The sequence below is a fragment of the Canis lupus genome, chromosome 32, assembly GCF_048164855.1.
Source record: "Canis lupus baileyi chromosome 32, mCanLup2.hap1, whole genome shotgun sequence".
NCBI lineage: Eukaryota > Metazoa > Chordata > Mammalia > Carnivora > Canidae > Canis > Canis lupus.
In genome coordinates this window covers 42,367,668-42,392,891 of record NC_132869.1, presented here as the reverse complement: position 1 = coordinate 42,392,891, position 25,224 = coordinate 42,367,668, and the positions used below count along the sequence as shown (strand labels likewise).

The 25,224-nt window shown below is 37.1% G+C and overlaps 1 protein-coding gene and 1 long non-coding RNA gene across 5 annotated transcripts in view; one reads left to right on the top strand and one right to left on the bottom strand.

The window, feature by feature from the left end:
• HMG20A (high mobility group 20A) overlaps positions 1-25,224 on the top strand; it is a 77,459-nt gene that overhangs the window by 1,643 nt on the left and 50,592 nt on the right. The gene's annotated exons all lie outside the window — the stretch shown is intronic.
• The window catches only part of LOC140623352 (uncharacterized), a 41,543-nt gene continuing 39,468 nt past the window's right edge, over positions 23,150-25,224 (bottom strand). The window contains exon 2 of the long non-coding RNA XR_012022988.1: positions 23,150-24,010. This is a non-coding gene — a long non-coding RNA (uncharacterized lncRNA). The remainder of the gene's footprint in view (positions 24,011-25,224) is intronic.

Genomic DNA, 25,224 nt, shown 5'->3' with positions numbered 1-25,224 from the left:
TGTCCCAGCCAGAGGCAGGTGTCCCGGCCCAAGCCAGGTGTCCCGGCCCAAGCCAGGTGTCCCAGCCCAAGGCAGGTGTCCTGGCCCCAGCCGGAAGCAGGTGTCCCGGCCCGAGGCAAGTGTCCCAGCCTCTCCGACCGCCGGCCCCACGCCTGCCCCCAGGACTCTCGTGTTGGCTCAGAGCGGGGAGGCATCTTCACCTGGCAGGGGTGAAGCCTTTGGTGTCCCCTTAACCCATACCGAGTGCTCTTCGGCTCCTACACCTGTTGATTTTAGGCGGCAGCTTTCGCCTTGTAGCTGAAAACCACTTACTTCCTCAGGCCTGAAAATTCTTACCTGTCCCTGTCACGGAGCTCCTGGGACAGCTGTAGGTCGATACACTCCCCCCCCCCCCTCCACCTTTGTAATTTAAGTAATTTCAGCCCCGATGAAAACCTGGTATCTGCCCTTTCTGTTTGCAAACCATGCTGCGGAGATCATGGTACTCAGGTTTTAAGCAAGCAGGGCATTTGGCTCACGGAAGACAGAAGATGGGTAAGACAGGACTTTTTTTTTTTTTTCCTATGTTGTCAGTGTTTTATTATAAGAAGCAATGTGTAAAGTGGTAATAAACACTCAATTTTTCTTGTCTTCTCCTTTCAAGTATCACAGGTGTGTGTGTTTGTACTAATGGAATCCATCCGTTTGGAGCCTATGAAATCTCAACTGTAGTGATTTTATTTTAATTTTTTTTGTAGTGATTTTAGAATATCAAGTAAACTGTAAGGTCTTTAAAGGATTTTTAAAAGCATAAGGCCCATGTTTCGTTTTGTTTTTTCCTTTGGGATTTGTTACCTATTCTATCCTCTGAATTTGCAATTGTCTTAATTCTAGTTCTTTGAAAAAGCCATTATTATTTATTAGAAAAATGTGGGGTTCTTTGTTTGTTTTAATTCATGAGAGGCAGAGAGACAGAAGCAGAAGCAGAGGGATCCCTGGGTGGCGCATCGGTTTGGCGCCTGCCTTTGGCCCAGGGCGGGATCCGGGAGACCCTGGATCGAATCCCACATCGGGCTCCCGGTGCATGGAGCCTGCTTCTCCCTCTGCCTGTGTCTCTGCCTCTCTCTCTCTCTCTCTCTTTGTGACTATCATAAATAAATAAATAATTAAAAAAAAAAAAAGAAGAAGCAGAAGCAGAGACACAGACCGAGGGACAAGCAGGCTCCTTGCAAGGAACCCAGTGTGGGACTCAATCCCGGATCTCCAGGATCACGCATGCCCTGGGCCGAAGGCAGACGCTAAACCGCTGAGCCACCCAGGGATCCCTGAAAAAATGTGTTTTAAACTAAATATTACAGTAAGGGAAAAAATACATGTTTTAACCTTATGTAAACATTGGGGGGAAAAAATCTAAGACCCTAAAATCAGTGAGTTATCCTTTGAAAGACTACAGAATTTCTGCAGTAATTGAAAAGGCAAGACACGATAATGTCTATGTTATTATTAATTGAAGGTTAGGGACATGTAGACTGCCTCAAGCAAGTATTAATTAATTGATTGGACAGAAAGTGTTCACTGTCTTCCATATTATTAAAGTATAAAAGAAAATGTGATACGATCACCCTGACAAATTAAACTATAGTATTAGGAGTTACTGCAGTAAGCAAAGATCGTGGAACTTTTAAATGAAAAAGATAGAGAAAATGTAGTTAAAATATTGATTGAGATACAGTAGTATTGCTTTTAGGAAACTAGAGAGCAAAGGAGTTTTTTTTAATTGGGTCTTTATGCTATTCCATGGAAGAATTGCAGTGTAACAGAAGAAAATTTGCTGCAGCTGAAAGACAAGCAGCTTGCAGAACTGTCTGTTCTGAAGAAAGTAATATATACACCACATATCTGAAAGAAGACATTTTGTGACAAGTGGCAGTTTTTCATTGGTCCCATCAAAGAAGAAATATTAGAAAAGCCTGTGAAAAACAGAGAGCAAGTCCATGGAGCCTGGCTTTTATTTTCTTTAAATCTTTAAAAAGTGTTTCTTTAGAAAGGCTTGTTATCTTCCAAAGATTTTTTTTTCCCCTCTGTGCTCTCTGTTGCAGTTTTCTTTGTATGTTTTAATAGAATCAAAATTAGAAAAATAGGGCCGCCTGGGTGGCTCAGTCTGTTAAATGTCTGCCTTTGGCTTGGGTCATGATGGAGCGCAGTCAGACTCCCTGCCTTGTGAGGACTGTGATTCTCTGCCCTCCTGGCCCCTCTCCTTCTGCCCCTCTTCCTGCTCCTGCTCTCTCTCAAGTAAATAATTTAAATTTTTTTTACAAATTAGAAAAAGACTTAGGGAAGTGAACTCCATTACTCCTTAGAGTTAATGATTTTGAGATTTTCATTCCATTTCTTACTATCTATAAGCAAGAATTGTCCGTACATTCCATTTCTTACTATCTATAAGCAAGAAATTGTCCGTACTCAGATTAGGTTTTTCTTTTCCAAAGAAACCATTTTCTTTTCCAGAAACAGCCATTGGTTATACTGCTCACAACAGTTTAAAATATTAAAATAATAAGTTAAAATTCTGGATTCCATTTCACTGAAATTTGATTATCCAGAGTGCTAGGTACTATTTTTTTTTTTTTTTTAAGATTTTGTTTATTCATGAGAGACACAGAGAGAGAGGCAGAGACATAGGCAGAGGGAGAAGCAGGCTCCACGCAGGGAGCCTGATGTGGGACTCCAGGATCACGCCCTGAGCCAAAGGCAGACACTCAACCACTGAGCCACTCAGGCATCCTGCTAGGTACTATATTAAGTGCAAAAGTGTCTTTTAATTTCTTTTGTCCATCTCTCTCTCTCTCTCTCTCTTTTTTTTTTTTTTAAGATTTTATTTATTCATTTGAGAGAGAACAGGAGCAGAGAGAGGGGCAGAGGGAGAAGCATACTCCCCACTGAGGAGGGTGGGGGGCAGGGCTCCACCCTAGGATCCTGAGATCGTGACCTGAGTCAAAGGCAGATGCTTAATGATCTGAGTACACACACACACACACACACACACACACACATCCGGCCCCCAGTGTCCACCAATTACCTTTTTGTATGTTTGTTATTTTGGTAGTTTGTTTTGGCCATGGGGTTGAGTGTTGAAGAAAGTATCCTAACTACTTGAATGGTTTTTAAACTTACTACTCTGCTGTCTTTTCTTTTTTTTCTGCTGTCTTTATTTCAAGAACTTCAAGAGGATTCAAATGAAAATACCCCTTACGTGACTTTTCATTATGTCAGCAAAAGTTTATTGAGTGCTTACTGTGGGATAGACCCCTATTCTGGGAACTTGTGATGTGTCAGTGAATGCAGACAAATAACCATATTCTCTTGGAATTTACTCTCTAGTCTCCAAATAAAAAGTAGAATAGTGCTCCCTTGGTATCCCTAAATAAGATCTATCGTATAATCATTGTTCGTACTGAATTGAGAGCAGCCCTAAACTTCATCTCTCTTGATCTTGATCTCCAAGCCATTCTAAACCCAGTTTTGAATATTTCAGTGTAATTTTTCTCCAGACCATTAAAGCTCCTTTGTTAAATATTTAGTGCTTTTTTTTTGGCGCATGCATCATGAACTTATCATTCTGGCCTCCTTTATGTAGTGAAAACAAAAGTGAGCAATTCAGAAAATAGGGGATCAGAGAGGCCTAGTTCCAAAACTGATGTCCACCTTTTACTAGCTGAGCTTACTAGCTTGGTTACCTTGAACAATTTGTTTGATCTCTCTGAGCCTCAGTTGCCATACCTAAATAGGGTTGTTTGGTGGACTGAGGATAGTCTGTGTAAATCACCTGGCACAATGCCTAGAGTTAGGAGCTTAATGAATGTAATTACTTTATTCCCAGTCTCTTCTGCTATTTTGGCTATTAGGATTTGCCTGTGTATGTGTTTTAAACCTTACATGTCCTCAAAAGTATGGAGATGCAGTGCTAGAATTTTTGAAATTATGCCTTCCCCCAGCAGCTTGTTTAGCAATCCAGATTTTACTTTTTATTCCTTGTGGAAAGGAGAAATCTCTAATTTCCATGATCACTTTAGAAAATATACATAATAGGGATCCCTGGGTGGCGCAGCGGTTTAGCGCCTGCCTTTGGCCCAGGGCGCGATCCTGGAGACCCGGGATCGAATCCCACATCGGGCTCCCAGTGCATGGAGCCTGCTTCTCCCTCTGCCTGTGTCTCTGCCTCTCTCTCTCTCTCTGTGTGTGTGACTATCATAAATTAAAAAAAAAGAAAGAAAAAGAAAGAAAGAAAAGAAAGAAAAGAAAAAAGAAAAGAAAAGAAAAAGAAAGAAAGAAAATATACATAATAGAAAAATTTCAAGAAAAGATTAGGGAATCACTAAAGTAATTTGAATTGTAGAAAGACTTTCAAATGATTCTTCTAAATCTACTTTATATATATATATATATATTTTATTTATTTGAGAGAGAGAGAGTGAGAACAAGCAGAGGGAGCTACAGAGGGAGAGGGAGAAGCAGGCAACCCGCTGGGCAGGTAGCTGGATATGGGGCTAGAACCCAGGACCCTGGGCCAGAACCTGAGCTGAACGCAGATGCTTAACCAACTGAGCCACCCAGGCACTTCATTCTTAACCTATTTAGTCACTAAGCCTAACATTCAAGAGCCTTCACTCATTACCCATCTACACATTCCTAACTGGATTGGTCTCTTTAAAAAATTCTGTAGTGTACCCAGCCTTACAATCATTGTTCTTGCTATCCTCCTCCTGAAACACTTTCTCTTTTCCTAGGAATCCCTACCTATCAAAATGCCATCATCTTGGAGGCTCTATCATCTTCAGTACTTTGGGAAGTATTTTCTGATGTCTATCCTTCTCCACTCTTTCAAGCATATATGCTCTGCTCATTGACCCTCCAGAGCCTTTTGTACTTTCCTTATGCCATTTGATACCCAGTGCTGCTGCTGGTGTTGGCTTTTGTCGTTGCTTTTTTTTTTTTTAATGTAGAGCTTATCTGCTGCCATAAAAGGCTGCATTTTATCTTATTCCTGTCCATGTCTGCTGAAATACGTGGCAGCTGAAATACGTGGCACAGTGCTATTCACAAGTATCCAGTGCATATTGTGGAGTTGAATTGGCACTTGGGGTATGATGGAACTTAGTAACTTTTGTGCACTATTTATACCCAACATTAAACACAGTGACGGTGTACAACTCAAATATCTGCCAAATGAAGGAATGAATAGCTCCTTATTCTCACATTTGTGAGCATCTCAGGGTGTCAGTGTAGCAATGAGCATATATTAAATAACTACTGTATGATCAAACTGTAAGAATTAATCCCTGTCCTCAATTTAATTGAAAAGAAGTTAAAATTAATATGTGTAGACTGAAGACTTCAGGTGTTTGAAAGTGCAGTGGAGAGGTCAGTATAGAATTGTTTGCATTGTGAGAGATAACCCAAGCTATCCGAACTCAGAAACAATAGATTTGGATATCAAGAGGTACTTAATTTGCATTTCCATTCATAGTTTGCATACCCAAGAAAATTGAAAATATATTCACACAAAAACTTTTATACAAGTGTTCATATTGCATATCGTTCACAACAGCATTACTCATAAGAGTCAAAAAATAGAAACAAACCAAAATATTCATCAATTGATAAATAAAGTGAGGTATAGCCATACAAAGAAATATTATTCATCAATAAAAAGGAATGAAGTAGTGATACATACTATGTCATGGATGAACTTTGAGGATATTACACTCAAGTGAAAGAAGCCAGACACAGAAAGCCATATAATGTATGATTTCACTTATATGAGATGTCCATAGAGACAAAGTATATTAGAGGTTGGCAGGGGTTGGAGGTGGGGGATGGGGAGTGACTGCTAACGGGTATGGAGTTTCTTCTGGGAGTAATGAAAATGTTCTGGAATTAGATAATGGTGATGGTTGTACAACCTTGATACTAAAACACCTCGTATAACCAACATATTAAAAACCACTGAAATTGTACACTGAAGAGGTATATGAATTATATCTTTAAAAAAGAAGGAGGGACGCCTGGGTGGCTCAGCGGTTAAGCATCTGCCTTCGGTCCTGAGGACCCAGAATCAAGTCCCACATCGGGCTCCCTGCATGGAGCCTGCTTCTCCCTCTGCCTCTCTCTGTGTGTCCCTCATGAATAAATAAATAAAATATTTTTTTTTTAAAAAAGAGATACTTAAATCTGAAGAATTTGGATTTTGGATGGAACTGGAAGAAAGAAGCAAAAGAGTATGGAAGCAAGGAGGTGATAATTTTTCCTCAGATCCTAGAGGGAAATATAAGTGGCTAGGTACAAGACTAAGGATATGGTGAGGATGGGTGTGAAGGTTTCTGGCTATCTTGTGTCTTAAATAAAGCAGGCAGTGAGGCAGTTGATTAGACTAGAAGGAGAAAAACATCCTAGGATTTTGAAGGAAGCATCAGATTTCTTTTTGATTTGGTCAAGGATGTGGTATCATCAACTTGGTTTCCTTGTGAAGGTCAACTGAATTTAGAGGATAAAAGTATCAGAAGTTAAGGGGGTAGCAATTGTTGATAGCAATCAACAATGAAGTTAATGGAAAAGGTTGGAGAACAGAGACTAGACAAAGTTACAAGAATTTGATTCTAAAATTATACTGAGATGATGAAATCAGAAAATCTTAAATGAGAGGGAACCAAGGGCAGTGATTTGAAGAGGTCAGTGCAAATAAAGGTATTCATCTGAAGATGTACTTGAGTACCTTTTATGTGCCAGGCATTGTTAAGTAAAACTGTAGCTGTTATCTTTATTTGAATTTTTGTCTTAAAATAAAGTCTTTTGAGGTTATTGGTTCTAAGAGTTTGGACATCTTATAGTTCTCGATACAATACTGTATTATTTCTCTGAAAGGTTGTACTAATTTTGGGTGTCACCAGCAATGTATGAGTGTGTTGTATTCCCCATAATTTCACCAGCAAGTTTTTGTCTAATGGAAAAGATACAAAATTATTCTTCATTTTGGCTGTTGCTTTTAATACACCACTTTCTATACCGTGGAACTGGCATCTATTGGAACATGAAAGAATTAAAAGCCTTTATATTTGCTCCCCCATCTAGAACGGATTCTTTAAAGGATTGGATTTTTTTAAGAACCTAGAAACCAAACCAGCTTCTAATTTGAATCAACTTAAAAACTACTTTATTTTATGGCACTCTCCTTATTTTCTAGATATTCGTATTCAAACCAAAGTTAGCCATAATGCCAAATACCATTTGACTAACTTAATTTTAATAATTGGATGTTGTGGGTATTGACTAACTTCATTTTACCTATGAAAAAATTGAGACTTAGAGAGCTTAGGTCACTTGCCAAAATCACTTAACCAATAAGTGATATGGACAGCATTTGAATGCCTCTCAGGCAAGTTATCATTCTCATACTCCATAATCCTTCATTATCACTACTAAAATTTTCTAGAGGCTAACAGAAGCTGGAAGAGAAATGGCACTTAGATAGGCACTTATCTATGCATATAATGAATCAGAGAAGTTTTTTTGTTTGTTTCATATTGTTTTTCTTAGGGAGGTTACAGTGCATAGACAGAGAGGAAGGTCTCTCTTTAAGCCTACATTTCAGGGCCCTTTCTGTTTATCCCTGATGAGCAGGTACATACTGTCCCAAAATCTATAATAGGAGCAAAGGAGAAAGAGGAAGGCAGTGATAGAAAAGCAACTGCCCTTGAGTATATACATTGAGATTCATCTGATGGTCAAAGGAGCAGACAAATGGCCCTAAGAGAATCCCATAAAGTGACTTTTAAAATAATAACTTCAAATCTAACCTGGTAATGAGGTTAATAAGATGATCAAAATTTTTTTTAGAAAGATACTCAAATCGTAGTAGGCATTAGCAAAAGAAAAATTCTTCCACTTTTATTCAAGTATCATATACTCGCTAAATATATTTAAGATTAGGAATATTCTTTTTCAAAAGATTTTATTATTTAAGAGAGAGGGAGAATGAGCGGCGAAAGGGGCAGAAGGAGAGGAAGAAGCAGACTACCCATGAGCAGGGAGGCCTGATGTGGGGCTCCATCCCAGGATCCTGGGATCAAGACCCAAGCTGAAAGCAGACATTTAACTGACTGAGCCACCCAGGCACCTCAAGATTAGAAATATTAAACAAGAGATGTCATGTTCCAATACTGGCTTATAGTTAGATAAAATACAATCCCAATATATAGGTAAGATGATGAAGGCCCAAAATTATGCACCAAGCAAATAACACAACAGGTTGCTAGAACACAGGCCACCTGCTTCCCAGTATGGTTTACTAAATTGGCTAAAAGAGAAAACAGTAACGTGGGGTTATTTTGTAATTTATATGCATAATTTTTTATAATTTAATATGTTATCCTCAAGAGAGATTATTTCTTTGTGTATCTTCAAGCAGCAGTAATAAAGATCCACACACCAGATTACTAAATGTTAGGTTAGAATAAGCAGTACTAAAGAGCAAGTTAAACCCAGGTATATCAGATAGCCAATCTGTAAATTACACCTAAATATTTATCTGTATCCAACATTGCATTGATGAGGGTGGGAAACGCATATCTTTTGAAACTTTATCACAGAAACATTATTCATAAGCGATTATGATGTATATATTTTTAAGATTTTTATTTATTTATGAGAGTCAGAGGGAGAGAGAGAGGCAGAGGCAGAGACACAGGCAGAGAGAGAGGCAGGTTCCATGCAGGGAGCCCGATGTGGGACTGGATCCTGGGACTCCAGGATCCTGCCCTAGGCCAAAGGCAGGCGCTTAACCGCTGAGCCACCCAGGCGTCCCAGATTATGATGTATATGTATGTGTATTTATATTGAAGCATTTGAATTTTCAACACAGCCCAGTCCTTTTTCCATTCCTAGTCCTTTAAGTGAAACTAATAACCCTCTTTCACAGGAATTAGTATCCAGGTACTCCATTCTTTCTTAGCCTCAGAATATGTATCTTCTCTTTCCCATCTCTACATTTCTTTCATTTCTATACTCCATAGCTTTAATTCCAATTCTAACACAAACCCTTCATTTGTTCCTGGTAGCATCACAATTACCACAATTCTTTGGGGAAACGAGATAGCTGTTATATCAGCAAAATTCTATTATATCAGAATAATAAAGTATTCGTAGTCTTGAGCTGGTAATTGCAGTGCTAGGATTTTATTCTAAGAAAATACTTCAAATAAGGAAAGTAGGTAAAGGCACAAAATATTAATAGTATTGATATATACTGTCTAAAAAATATAAATATCCAACAATAAAGTAAGGGTTAAGCAAATTATTACTTCTCCATTCAGTAGGCTATTAGACACTTTTCACAATAGCTTCTTTTAAAATTTATAGAAAGATGTTTTAAGATTGTTTTTCAGGGCAGCCCAGGTGCCTCAGTGGTTTAGCGCCACCTTCAGCCCAGGGTGTGGCCCCCCGGGGTCCCAGGATCGAGTCCCATGTCCGGCTCCCTGCATGGAGCCTGCTTCTCCCTCTGCCTGTGTCTCTGCCTCTCTCTCTCTTTCTGTGTCTCTCATGAATAAATAAAATCTTTAAAAAATAAATAAAATAATGTTAAAAAATGTTTTTTCAAAAAAGGAAAAATAAATGGAAGAAGAGAAAAACTGATGTGATTAGTGTATATTTCTGAAGCATTTATATTTTCTGTGTAATAATAACTGACATTTATTGAGCATTTAACTGGTTTCAGATACAATACGAAAGCAATATTATAGAAGTGGTATTGAGTAGTTGGTAAGAAAAGTGCTCTAGAGTCAAATCCTAGCTCCAGGGATCCCTGGGTGGCGCAGTGGTTTGGCGCCTGCCTTTGGCCCAGGGCGCGATCCTGGAGACCCGGGATCGAATCCCACATCGGGCTCCCGGTGCATGGAGCCTGCTTCTCCCTCTGCCTGTGTCTCTGCCTCTCTCTCTCTCTCTGTGTGACTATCATAAATAAATAAATAAATATACAAAAAAAAAAAAAATCCTAGCTCCATCACTTACCAGTATGTGACGTTGGAAAGGAAATGGGAGATAAAAACCATATCTCCATTAAATCATTAAATCCATATAAAGTGCCTGTCACATAGTAAGCCTTCATTAAGTGTTTTTGTTACTAGACATTTTACAAATGCATTTCATCTTCACACCCTGATAACTTTATAAGATAGTATTTTCATTTCACATAAATGAAAATTGAAGCTCAGAATGTTTGAATATCTAGGTTAAGTAATTTGCCAAAGTCACACAGCTTATAAGTAGTAGAGTTTTGATTGAGAACTCTGGCATCACTTCCACTTCTGGCTCTGAAGGAATAGATTGCTGCAGACTAATACTTTTGCTGTGAATAACATGAAAAGGCAGATAATATCCAAAAAAAAAAAAGAAGAAGAAGAAAAGAATTCTGAGGGTATCAGAGACATACTGAGGGAGCCAGAACTTAAGAAACCAAAATTATGGAGCCCAGGCAACTTTAAAGAAGTGGGCTTATGTTCTATGCTTCTCCTTTCCCCTCTAGGAATTTGCTTAATTCACAGGACAATAGAAGAAGTTACAGAACTTAGCAGAGGATTTCTGCTAGAAGCAGAGGAGCCAGTGTAGAGTTGGTACATAAAAATTGGGGTTTAGGGACGCCTTGGAGGCTCAGTGGTTGAGCGCCTGCCTTTGGCCCAGGGCATGATCCTGGGGTCCCAGGATCGAGTCCCACATGGGGCTCCCTGCATGGAGCCTGCTTCTCCCTCTGCCTGTGTCTCTGCCTCTCTCTTTCTGTGTCTCTCATGAATAAATAAATAAAATCTATTTTTAAAAATTGGGGTTTAGGGATTCCCCAGGTGGCCAGTGCTTAGGAGCCAAAATCCTAAAAGAGAAGGTTAGGCACCAAGAAATGATTTTTTAAATTTATTTGCCCCTCAAGGTATTTGCTGCACAGAGTCAAAGGCTAAGAAGCTAAGCAGAAAACCCCTGAAAAGCAGAGTGAAATTTTTGTCTATCTCATGATGTTAAGAAGCAAAAGATAAAATTCAGGTCCCTCCAAGGAGGAAAGGACCAATAAATATCCCAGACTTTCAAGTGGGATTGGATGCAACCTAGAGACAGAGAGCCTTACAAAAATTACCACCTAACTTCAAATCAGCTCAGTTTCTGATTAAAATAAGATGATCTGGGGCAGCCCCAGTGGCTCCACGGTTTAGCGCCACCTTCAGCCCAGGGCCTGGTCCTGGGGACCCTGAGATCGAGTCCCATGTCGGGCTCCCTGCATGGAGCCTGCTTCTCCCTCTGCCTGTGTCTCTGCCTGCCTCTCTCTCTCTCTCTCTCTCTCTCATGAATAAATAAATAAAATCTTAAAAAATTTTTAAATAAGATGATCTGTCTATTGTTTCATTCCAGAGAAGAGAGTGATTTCTCTTTGAAGGAAGTAGTATCATCCAAAGCTTCTATAATTTTTCATGTATCAGATCTACCTTGCTACCAAATATTACCAGACATATGAAAATAATAGAATTGAGAGAAAATATAGACAATGGGAACAGATAAAGTAATACAGATATTGGAGTTATCAGACGCAGATTGTGACTAATATGTTTGGGTTTTTTTAAAGATATTTATATATTCATGAGAGACACAGAGGCAGAGACACAGGGAGAAGGAGAAGCAGGTACCTCTCAGGGAGCCCGATGCAGGACTTGATCCCCGGACCCAGGATCACCCCCTGAGCCAAAGGTAGACACTCAACCACTGAGCCACCCAGGCATCCCTGTGACTAATATGTTTTTAAAAATAGATGCTAGAGTAGAAAATGTCACTAGAGAAGTACAATTTATTTTAAAAATCATTTGGAAGTTCTAGAAACCAAAAAATAAAATGATTGAAACTAAGAACTATTAATAGGATTTAACAAGCCAGAAGAGGTGAATTGGAAGATAGAGCCTTAGAGAATATCTGATTGAAGCATGGATAAGAAAAAGGATGAAAATATAATAAAAAGTATAAAAGAAATGTGGGAGGCTGGATAATGGCCCCTGAAAGATGTCCATATCCTAATCCCAGAACCTGTGCATGCATTACCCCACATAGCAAAAAAGAACTAAATTAGGAATCTTAAGGTAAGATTATCCTGGATTCTCTGTATATGTCCTGTGTAATCAGAAGGGTCTTAAGTAGGAGGCAAGAAGATAAGAGATATAGAAAAAAGATATACAGAAGCAGGTGAGAGAGAAGAGAAGATGCTACACTCTTGGCCTTGAAGATGGAGGAAGGGGCCGTAAACCAGGGAATGGAGGCAGCACCTAGAAGCTGGAAAAGGCAAGAAAATGGATTCTCCCCTAGAGCCTCCAGATGAATCTAACTCTTTGGAACCATTTTAGACTTCTAGTATTCAGACTATAAGAAAATAAATTTTTATTACTCTAAGCTATTAGTTCTGTGGTAATTTGTTATAGCAGCAATATGAAAATGGGAAATGATGAAAAAGTCTGATACATTTGTTACTGGAGTCCCAGAAAAGAAGAGAGAAAATTAGAGGAAGCAATGTTTGAAGAGATAATGTGTTATGACTAATTATTAACCTTTGGTAGGCAGAGCTCTGGGGGTCAGGTGGTGAAGCACATCAATAAAAGACTATAAGGAAATTGAAATAGAAAAATTGAAAAATTGAAAGAGAAAAATAGAAAAATTATTTCTCACAGGTCCTAGAGGAAGTACACCTTGTGCACCTTGAGGGACCATACAGGAAGATCAAGGCAGGGTGCAGATAAAGAGAGCCACAGGACCTGGGGCATATGCCTTTATGAGGCTCCATGGGTGGAGTGCTTTGCAGTTCCTAGGCTAAGACTTGACTGGTCAGTTGAAACCAACAGAACAGAATTTGGTAAGCTCCAAGGGGATCTTAACCTAGGCAGTACACAAGGGGAAGGTCCTTTGAGGCAGGAGAGACTGTTATCACAAAGGCTGTTCGGGAAGTCATACCAGGAACTTAATTTAAGTGTGACTTAAATTATGTGTGACTCTGCAGGCTCTTATCTAAGGCATCTGCTTTGATGAAGGGTGAATCAGTTTAAGCTCCCCTCACCCGCCTGGACTGCTTGACCAAACAAAATGGACACCAAGGCAGCAATACCATGGAGTAGCTTTGCTAAACTTTTGACATAATGACAGAATTTTCCAAGACAGATGAAAGACCTCAAGCCATGGATTTCAGAAGTATTATAAACCCCAAGCAGACTAAATGCAAGGAATGAATGAATACATACATACACACATACAAGGAATGCCAAACTTAGGCACTTTGTAGTAAAACTGCTAAAATTAGCTGGAGAATTAAAGACCCTTCATATTCAAAGAAACAATAAGACTGACATCTGACTTCTCTCTCTTTTTTTTTTTTTTTTAGTTTTTTTAAATTTATTTTATTTATTTATTTATTTTTTTGACATCTGACTTCTCAACAGAAATAATGGAGGTCAAAAAACAAAGGAATATTGTTCCATTGTTCCATTGTTCCATTGTTCACTGCTGCCTTCACCCAGGGTGTGGTCCTGGAGACCCAGGATCAAGTTGCACCTCTGGCTCCCTGCATGGAGCCTGCTAATCCCTCTCCTTGTGTCTCTGCCTCTCTCTCTGTGTGTCTCTCATGAATAAATAAAATCTTTTTTTTAATGGAATATAATATTTAAAGTCCTTAAAGAAAATAACTGTCAATCTAAAATTCAATTCCCAATGAAAATGTTCTGAAGTACATGAGATGTAAAGAGATTACCAAAAAAATAACTAAAACAACATAGTGCATACAGACCCTCATTAAAAGAAAAAAGCAGAAACACCTACAGGTAATTTTTCAAGTAGAAGAAAAATGGTCCTAGATGGAAACTTGAAGGTTCAAGAAAGAAATGAAGAGCAACACAAAGGATAAAAACACAGATACAGCTGTATTAATATTAACTATATAAAAACAACAATAATGTCTTTTGGGGTTTTAAATATATATACAAAATCAAAATGTATGATAATTGTAGCACAAAAGGTGGAATCAGTGTAAATGGAAATAAAATGTACTAAGCTCTTAGCATTGTGTGGGAAGTAGAATTACTAATGTTTTATTAGACTAAAGTCAATGATGTATGTTGTAATCTCTAATGTAACCAATAAAAGAACAGTAAGTGAATGTATACCTAGGAGAAAAACTGAATGAAAAACCACTAGATTAATCCAAAAGAAGGAAAGAAAAGAGAAAGACATATAACAGACGAGACATATAGAAACAATAACATAATAGGTAGAAACCAAATTATACTTAAAGACTGCTTAAGAGACAGTAAATGTCAGATTGTTTTTAGTCTAACTACATACTGGTTATGAAAAATGCAACATAAATGTAAAGACTCAGAAAGATTGAAAGTATATGTAATGGAAAATATCATACACTAAACAAAAATATGTATTATATTAATAGCAATACACAGTAGACTTCAATACAAGAAGAATAATTAGAAATAAGAATATTTTGTAATTCTAAAAGGGTCTTTTTTTTTTAAGATTTTCTTTTTTTTTTTTTTTTAAGTAATCTACACCCAATATGGGGTTCAAATCCACAACCCAAAGATCAAAAGTCACATTCCACTGACTGAGCCAGCCAGACACCCCCAAATGATCATTCTATCAGGAAAATGTAAGAACTGTAAGTTTGTATGTATCTAGTAATACAGCTTCAAAAATGTTTTTTCAAGTTCACAAGGACCCTTTACCAAAATGGATCATATGATGGGCCACAGAGAAAGTCTTAACAAATTTAATCCAGGATATGTTTATCTGACCATGATAGAGTTAAGTAAGAAATGGATTATAAAAGAGTACCTAGCAAACTCCTCCCAAAATACATTTCCAAATAACCCATCGGATCAGAAAGAAAGCACTGTAGAATTAGAACACATTTGCAACAGAATGATAATGAAAGTACAGTATATTAAAATATATGTTAAAAAAAAAATATAGAGAGAGAGAGAGAGAGAGGGATCCCTGGGTGGCACAATGGTTTAGCGCCTGCTTTTGGCCCAGGGTATGATCCTGGAGTCCCGGGATCGAGTCCCACGTCAGGCTCCCTGCATGGAGCCTGCTTCTCCCTCTGCCTGTGTCTCTGCCTATCTCTGTGTGTCTTTCATGAATAAATAAATAAAATCTTTATTTATAAATAAATAAAGTATATGTGAACCTACTAAAGCTATATAGGATGGGAAATTTATAGCTATAAATATATTAGAAAAGAAAAAAGTCAAAAATCAATGATAAATATCCATCTCAAGAAATTAGGAGAACAGCAAACCCAAAGTAGAAGAAAGGAAATTATAAAATAAAAATTAGTGAAATTGAAGCCAAATGTACAATTGGAAGTATCAACAAATCCAGAAGTTCATTCTTTGAAAAAATCAGTAAGATGCATAAACCTCTAGCAATACAGATCAGGATAAAAGAGAACACAATACTAGGAATGAAAAGAAGACATTTCTCCACAGATTCTACAGATGTTAAAATGTTAAGAAAATATTATGAACAACTTTATGCAAGCAAATCTTAAATCTCAGGTGAAATGGTAAACATACTTTACCAATATTGGCATATGAAGTAATAGAATTTTTAAATACCGCTTTTACCTGTTAAGAGACATTGAATCCATTATTTAAATGTTGTCACCAAAAACAACATACCTAGATGACCTGATTGATGAATCTTTTTTTTTTTTTAAGATTATATTTATTTATTTATTTATTTGAAAAAAGGAGAAGCATACTCCCTGCTAAGCAGGGAGCCCGACTTGGTGCTCTTTCCCAGGACCCTGGGGTCATGACCTGAGCCAAAGGCAGATGCTTAACCAACCAAGCCACCCAAGCACCCACTGGTGAATTCTTACAGCGTTTAAAGAAGTAGCCCTAATCTTAACTCAAGTTCTTCCATAGAATTTCTGAAATGAGCAAAGCCTTGATGCCAAAACCCAACCATCATATTTTGAGAGAAGATATTTACAGGCCAGTCTTGTTGATTAACATAAATGTATTATTTGGGAATGTAAAACATCTAAAAGAATCTACAAATTATTATAATTAATAAATGAATTTAACAAGACTAAAGATCAAGAGTCAGCCACCAGATTCTCCTCCAGGCTGCCACTCTAAGACCTTAGCCAAATCTAGGAATTTGGTTCTATTAGCTTGGCCAAATCCTGACTCTCAAACTTCTCCACATATAAAATGGGATTATAATGCCAATCATCTTTACCTAAAGAGTCTTTTGAAAAAAATGAAATAAAATAATAACATGTGAGGGATGCCTGGGTGGCTCAGTGAGTTTTAGCAGCTGCCTTTGGCCCAGGTCATGATCACAGGGTCCTGGGACTGAGCCCCTACATTGGGCTCCCTGCTCAGCAGGGAATCTGCTTCTCCCTCTATGCAAGGTCAAAATGCAAAATTAATTTGTATAAAGCAACCATAAGTTAGAAAATGAAATTTATGAAAACAATACCATTTATAATGGAATCCAAAAAAATCACACAAGTCTTGCAAGACCTTTCAACAGAAAACTAACAGAAATTAAGAGCTAATAATCTAGTCAGATTGGGAAACTCAATACTATGAAGGTTGACTTCTTCCCAAATTGGTCTATAGATTAAATAGAATCCTAATAAAATGTCAAATTAGTTTTAACATCCACATGGACATGAAAAGGACTAAGAGTAGTCAAGACAATCTTAACAAAACTGGAGGACTTTCATTGCCAGGTAGCAGGATCTATTAAAAAGCTGCAGTAAAAAAAACCAAACAAAAAAAAAAAAAAAAAAGCTGCAGTAATTAGCGTCATATTCACACAAGGATAGATAAATGGATATATGGAACAGAATAAAGAGCCCAGAAACAGTCTAACACATATGTGTTTACTTGATTTACAACAGCAAAGGTACTGCAGCACAGTAGAGAAAGAACAGATTTTTCAGTGAATAGTGCTAGGTCATGAGAAGAGGAAAAAAATGAGTCTTGATTCCTACCTCACAAGAATCACTTCCAGTTAGATCATAGATCTAAATGTTAAAGATAAAACTTTACGGAAAAGACACCTTCAATTGGAAAAGGTGAGGATCCAAAAAGGAAGAAGATTGCTAAACTGGACTTTTATTAAAATCAAGAACTTATGTTCATCCAAAGACATATGTATCTAATTATCGTTAGTCCTTGAATAAATTCAAATCAAAACCACAGTGAGATAGCACTACATACCCTAAGAAATAACTGAGATTTTAAAAGACTGACAATATCAAGTATGTTGTCGTGGAACAACTGAAAACTTATATGCTACTGGTAGGCGTGTATGCAAATCGTTAAAAGTATTTTGAAAATCCGTTTGGCTGTATATTCTAAAAGCGAACGTGTATACCCTCTAACCTAGCTATTCTGGGGTGTACGGCCCACAGAAATCTATACATATGTTCACCAAAAGATAAGAAAGAACAAGAGTATTCATAGTAGAATTATTAGTAGCCTTAACATCCATCAAAGTAGAAAGGGTGAGTAAATTCTATTAACAACATGGATGATCATCAAGCATAATACTGAGCAAAAGAAGCCAGACACCAATGAGTATGTAGTATATGGATAAAGTTTGAAAACAAGCAAAACAAATTTATGATGTGAGAAATCACACCAGTGACTTTCATGGGGATAGTGAATGGAAGGGAGAAAGTCATACTTTTTCACAAGCTACGGACTTATAATTTGTATATTTTTTTTTTCTAATTGAGTTTACTGAACCTCCTCCAAATTACTTTAAAGGCTATTTTTCTAGATACCCCCTGCCACAAACCATGTAGATGATATGCTTATCTACAACTACCACTCCATCAGAAGCATCTTGCCAGATCAACTGATAACTTCCATGTTGCCAAAAAATGGACATCTTTCACATTCTCGTTTAATCTCTCAGCAACATTTGGATTTATTTCTTCAAATACCCTTTGACACCACTCACTCCTGCTTTTCTGGCGGCCTCTGTTCACGTCTTCTCAGTATCATAAGATTCTTAGGGTTTGCAAACTCCTGTTCATCTATTGAATTCCTCAGGACTCAATCCTCTTTCCTTACTCTCCCATCTCTCCCCAGGATATCTCTTACATTCTTGACTTAAAATACCAGCCACCATATGTGCTAAAAATTCCTAAATTTCTATCACCAGCCCAGACTTCTGAGCTCTAGGGTCTGGTATTCAGCTTCCAACTTGATATTTGTCTCAAAGGCATCTTAATGAACATATTCAATCTTAAGCTGTTGCTCTTTCTCTATTTCCCCATCATCTTTGGGCTTCGTGACCTCTATAAATATTTACTAACTTCCGAATTAGACATCTTTAATCACTCTAGAGACCTCTCATTACCTTACACATGGCACATGGCACAGGCACACACACACACACACACACACACTCATCCAGACCACTACCAGATTCTATCAGTCCTGCTTCCTGAATACATCTTGGATCACTCTCTGCTATATCTCTACCCCACTATGCTATTTCAAGCCACCATCTTGCTGTGGTGGACTAGCTGTAGCTTCTCAACTGGTCCTTCTGGATCCATTCTTACTATTCATCACTCCATTCTTCACACAGAAGTTAGAATCCTTCAAAAGCATAAATATATCGTGCCTTAAAAAATTCTTCAAAGATTTGTTCTCCGACTTTGGAGAAAACTCAAACCTTTAATGTGTCCCCATGTCTCTGCAGGATGTAGCTCTTGCCTACCTCTTTATTGCTCTCCTGACCATTTTCTACAGCCCGCCCTAGCCTTCTCTCACTTCCTCTGAAGCACCAAGTTATTTCTCACCTCAAGGCCTGATAAGCTAGTTATTCAGCATGGAATGTACCTATTTAACATTCAACTCACTTCTTAGAGAAGTGCCCTGTCATTTTTTTTTTTTAAGACTTTATTCATGAGAGACACAGAGAGGCAGAAACAGAGGCAGAGGGAGATGCAGCCTCGCTGCAAAGAGCCTGATGTGGGACTCGATCCTGGGACTCCGGATCACACCCTGAGCCCAAGGCACAAGCTCAACCGCTGAGCCACCCAGGCATCCCAAAAAGTGCCCTATCTAAATGACAACTCCCACTGTCGTTCTATAGTGTCTTGTTTTCCTTCGTAGAATTTATTGATTTTAAATTTTGTTTATTGGTATATTTGCTTGATGTCTTTCACCTCAAATCATAACTTTCATGACAACAGCGACTGTTTTGCTCCCTGTTATAGTTCTGGTATCTTAACTAAATGCCTATTTTATGTTTAGTAAATATATGGTAAATGAGACAAGATAGCGTGCCACCTAAGGTAAATTATAGGTCAGGAACCATTTCATATGTGTGCCTATGCCCTGGGAGCATGAAGGGGTTATTTGTTTCCTCGGGTTTAGTCTTTTATTTCTTCAGAATTGCTCTCTGAGAAAGGCACCACATAATCATTGTAATGCCTGGAGACCATTTTTGATGATAAGTCAGCCTTCTCAGTGATGTATAGTTTGTATGCTAAGCTGAACTGTCACTTTTGGGCAAATTTTATTTAAGCCCCCAAAGAAGAATACACCTACCCACATTTCTTAGATTGAAGCTCTAAAAAACTAGAGACAGGATGTTCTCAGTGGCAATCTTGGCTAAGTAATTTGTCGTCTTTTCTAGAACTTCTTTTTTTTTTTTTTTTTTTTTAATAGGGCACTAAGAAGGATGGACAGGTGGTCTAATTGCATTTGCTTACTACTGAGATTGACAGTATTGTTTGTGTAAAGATTATAAGCTATTTCAGTCACATAGGTATGCCACCACAATAAGTATATGACATCCCTTTTAATCACAACAGGCAAAAATAACATTTCATAACACTAATGTCTTCATATATGTTTCATAAACAGTACAGAGTTATGATCTGATATTACAAAATATTCTACGTTTTCTTAAGAGCTTGTATTTTTCTTAATCTTAGACTGAGTTTTTAATTAAAATTTTAATTTTTTTAAGTTAATTTCAGTAAAATGAGATGTTTCATTGTATGTTTGGTAGAAAATGGTAAGTCCAACAACTTGAAACAGTTTTTAGGTCAATAGCATGAACATTTAAAAATGCCTGTTTAGTACCAACTTTAGACTAAGTAAATTTCAAGAGGAACAATTTTAGGGATTCATCATATTTCTTAATGTATAGTAAATGAGACATTCTTAATTTCTGAAGTCTAGATACCATGCCTAGAATTTTCTGATAAATTGAAAAAACATGCCAGATGTTTTTTGTAAATATAAGCAGATTCAGGGCTGTGGTGGGGAAGGGGAGTAAAACAAGAATGAGAATTTTGAATGCTTTTGAAAATCCAAGTTTCTAACAGCATCACCATCAACATCATCATTATTCTACCTTTAGCAAAATTGTTAATTCTCTCTTGGTGAAATAATTTTTAAAGCTTCATCTATTTATTGATATTTGCATATTTACCAGACATTCATAGCTATTTTCGTATCAATGAAATTAGGGCTCATAGAAGTTTTAAAATGTCTGCTCTTGAGTATGACTAAATACGTTTCTGAATTTCATAATCCTCTGGTTGCTACTGCTGGCTTTTTCAGATTTTTAAAATGTAGATCACTGACTTTAGAGCTAGTGATATAATATATTAAAAGAATATTTCATTTCTTTTTGTAGTACTATAGCAATATACAAATATGGTACACTATGGTTATAGAGGAGGTGGGGAGATTTAAGTAGAGGGAACTCTGCCGTATGTAAAAACACTCTTTTCAAGCTAATTACCAGTTTAAGGAGTATATTAAATAAACATAATGGTTTTTATGTTTATTTCAAAAAAAGGGGAAAGAGCAGCTTTATTTTGCCAGAAAGACAATGTCAGCTGCTAGCCATTTATTTCCTTGCAAAACAAACTACTTGCAAAATTCTAATTGGCAGATTTCTTCTCCCTGGCGTTTTAATTAAAATCTTTCTCCAGCAGTACATGATACTGAGGATAGTATACAGATTGATTTATTGTACCAAGAAAAACTTGGGCAAGTATATCTTTCTAGCTTTCAGCCATTCCTGATTATGTGTCTTTTCTGATTTGTTCAGCACTATCATTGGTAAGGAGTAGAGTAGATATATTATTTACAGCCTTTCCCTTTTATCCCTATGTCACTGTTTCTAGAGTTTATTTCTGCAAAAGACTTAATATTTTTTTTTTGGGGGGGGGGGGTAAGTAAAGCCTTGCCACACTAGAAATTACAGCTCAGTTTTTGTGTGTCTCTCCTGTAATAAAATAATTCTGGTGCATGGAATTGGAAGTGATTTCTATCTGCATCCTGTTTTAGAGTGTTACCCTACAGGTGAGTGTTGCTGCTCCAGTGGGACTGGGTGGAAGACTAAGGATGAATTGGTGTGATTGCATCCTTCTTATTAAAAAGTAGAAAATGCTTAGCCAATGATACAGCAACCATATTTGTATCAAGGACACTCTCCTGTTATCAGTTGATCATCTGATGAAAGGCTTGAGTTAAAAGATTTGAAATTCAAAATGCTGTTTTTCAAATACATTAAATGGATTTAAGTTTAGCGGTGCATCATTTTATGAGTATAGTAAAATGATTGTGAGAGCTTCTTTCCTCCTAAACACCACACTGTTATTTACATCCTTCTCTTTTTCTTTCTTTCTTTTTTTTTTGTTTTTTTTTTTGTTTTGTTTTGTTTTTTTGTTTTGTTTAATTTGAAGCTGTGCCCTCTTAGAAGGTAGGAAAAGCATGTGTTTAACCTGGTATATTTAACTGTTAGCTGGGATTTTCAGGTTTATTGTTCAGTACTTAGTAAATATGCATACTAAAAAAATATATCATAGCTACAGATCTGAACTTACTTTGCTATGACCTATAATAGTCTGCTCTACACTCTGCTCTTTGTCTTTCAATGAAAATCACATCACCCAGAACTTATAACCTACTTTACTACAATAGTGCTGACATGTTTTGGGAGCCTGGAAGGCAGATTGAAATTAAACTGGCATCATGGGATCTCAGTTGGTTCAACAGCTTCTCCTGCCTTACTTGGTAATGCATGTATAATAAAACTGAATGGCATTTGCTCTCAAGAGATTTTGGAGTTGATAGCAACAGAAATGTATTGCAGGAAATAACATAGACACTGTAATTAAAAGGGTTATGGGAGAGACTAGAAATTACTCTGTCTGAATAATTTGTTAATTTGAAGAGCTAAACCGTGTATTTAAATATGATACTGCGGAAAATAATCTTCCCAGTTGAAAAACTAATAGTTAACTCCATCACAGGTAGAAGACTAAGGATGCATATTGAGCATTAAATCTTATGATACTCATTTATTTTATCTTTTTGTAATTATGTTTATTTCCTGGACACAAGCTATTTGATAGATTTTATTGTTCTTTTACTTAAAGAGAAGGTCAGGGCTGCAATTTTTTTTTTTTACCAAATATTTGCCAGCTCTATATAATAGCCCTTATTAGCAAGCCAGATGCATCTTACACCCTAGGGGATAAATTTGTAAAATATTTCATGCAAGAACAAATAGAGGGTACTAAAGATGTAAATTCAATATAAGGAAGATATAGTTGTTTTTAATACATTTTTTAAAGGTTTATTTATTTCTATTTTAGAAAGGTAGAGAGTGCAAGTAGGGAAAGGGGCAGAGGGAGAGAATCCTCAAGCCAAATCCCCACTGAATACAGAACCTGACGAGGGCCTCCATCTCACAACCCTGAGATCAAAATGTGAGCCAAAATCGAGTCGGACACTCAACTGTCTGAGCCGCCCAGGCGCCCTATAAATTTTTTATATTCTCTTTCATTTAAAAGTGTCAAGGTTCCTTTTCCTGATCCTGAAACTGGTGTAAGGTGATTGTTCGCTATTATGGGGCCAAGTGTTGTTTATTCTAATGATAAAATAATATATCCTTATTGTAAAACATTTGAGCTTTAAAGACTCAAAACAAGTATGACTTTTATGCTTTCAACAGAATTTTTAAATGAAAAAAGTAAAAAATCAACTGAAGATAGTGGGTAGCCTCTTGAATGATTTTAAGCAAGGAATGATATGCATGATCAGATTTTTATTCTAGAATGATCACTGGTAGTTATGTGGAAACCGATTGGAGTCAGGAGGGACAGGTAGAGGCAGTTGGAGTACTCAGGCCAAAAAAAACTAAAGGCTTTAACTGAGACAGTAAAAACAGGAACACAGAAGAGGACAGAATCAACTGGGCTTGGCAAGGGATTCATTGTGGCAGGAAGAGCAGGGGAAATGCTGAAAAGGACTCCAAGTTCTTAGCCTTCGTGACAGTAGAGTACTCTCAGCATGGAGAACATGTGGGATGGAACAGATCTTGGGGAAAAGATTATGGCTTCAGTTTTCTAGCTGTGAAGTGTGAATTGCCTGTAGCACATGCAAGGGAAGATTCCTGATAATAGAGTTTAAGTGCCAAGCGTTTGAGGAATAAAAAGTTGGCAGCTCCAGAGGAGTTCAGAAAAGTGTGAGTTTGATATCCTGGCACATTTAGTTTTCTCCTTTGTAGATCAGTACATCATTGAACATTGTGCAGCTTAAGCCTTCAGTTAGTTGTTGCTGATGAGACTCTATAGTTGTGTTTAGGATTTCCCTGGTTCAGGCTGATACATGACCTTTACTGTCTTCAGGTTTTTATTCCATCCATATTTCTCAGCCAGCTCCATAAAACCATCAATTTCAGGGCACATTTTGTCTTGGAGAGCACAGCCATGCAAGAATTTCTCTCCCAGATTACAATAAGGCATTACTGTTAGTAAATTTTCCTTCTTGTTCTTACTTTATATTTTGCCTCAAAACATCATGAAATGAATACATTTTATTTTGCATAATTCATGTTGCGGATTATCTGTAGATAATCTTGAGTCTGTCTTGATTATTGTTCTAGTCTGTGTAATAAAGGACAAAATGGTAAGAATATAAGATTGTAGCATTGTAAAAGGTCAATCATAGGTGTGAAATGATAAAACAGGCAAAATTTTTGGCCTTTCACTTTTTAAACAGAATGTCTGAAGTATGAGAAAAATCTCTTTCCAGTTTTACATTTATCTCCTAAACTTTACAAAGACTTTTGAATGCCTTAAAATACACAATTCCATGAATGCTTCAATTGGCTCTTTGAGATTAGAGAAATGCTTTTATGTTTGTTCATGAAGCACACTCTGATTCATCACTTTAGGCACAACCAGTGTTTTCTATATATTCATCCTTACTTGGTATATACTGACCAAAATTGACTTGACTTATGCTTTGTCTAAGAAATATACTTTTCAAAAAAAAAAAAAAAGAAAGAAAAGAAAGAAAGATACTTATCTTCCCATCTTAAACATTTAATAGTAAACCTTCTCCAAATCCAAATGAGCTAAGTATCTTTCATAAAGGACTCTGGTATTCTAATGTATTAAGCATTGAGAGATGTTCCTTCCTGCTCTCACTAGCATACAGATGTGGCCAGCTACATACTGTAAATATTGACCTACATTTGAAGTTCACATTTTGAGTAAAAATCTACAAGCTGGTTATCTACTCAGGTTGAAGCTTAACTTTAGAATACTTTGGTTAGAAGAGTAAAGTTCAACAGAGATGTAGAGAAAGAACAAATGAAAGAAATGTGAACTAATAAAAATACAGAATTCTAGAATTTTTAGACTTGAAAGGGAGTCTCATCAGTTAGTCTTGGGATAACTGAGGGAATATGATTTAGAAGAGTACTTTGTCCCCAAGAGTAGAATGAGAACCCAAGGGCGGAAGCTCCTTGGGAATAGGTTTGAGGTTCATAATCAAGAAAAACCTAATGGTCAGGGCTATTCATACATTCCCAAGAGAAACATTCAGGCTGGGATGTGAGCCTTGAATGTATTATTGGACCTGGTGATCTTTGTTGAAACTTTCAGCCTTGGAATTCTTATCTAAACCAGTGTTTCCTTTTTTCCTTTTAACTTTTTAAAACTGCAGTATTTACAGTAAAGCACATAAATCTTCAGTGAACAAGTCAATGAATTTGTGCATATATACATACATACACACACGTGCACACACACACGTACACACATGCACACGCATATATACACATATATGTATCTGTGAATATTTCCAGCACTGC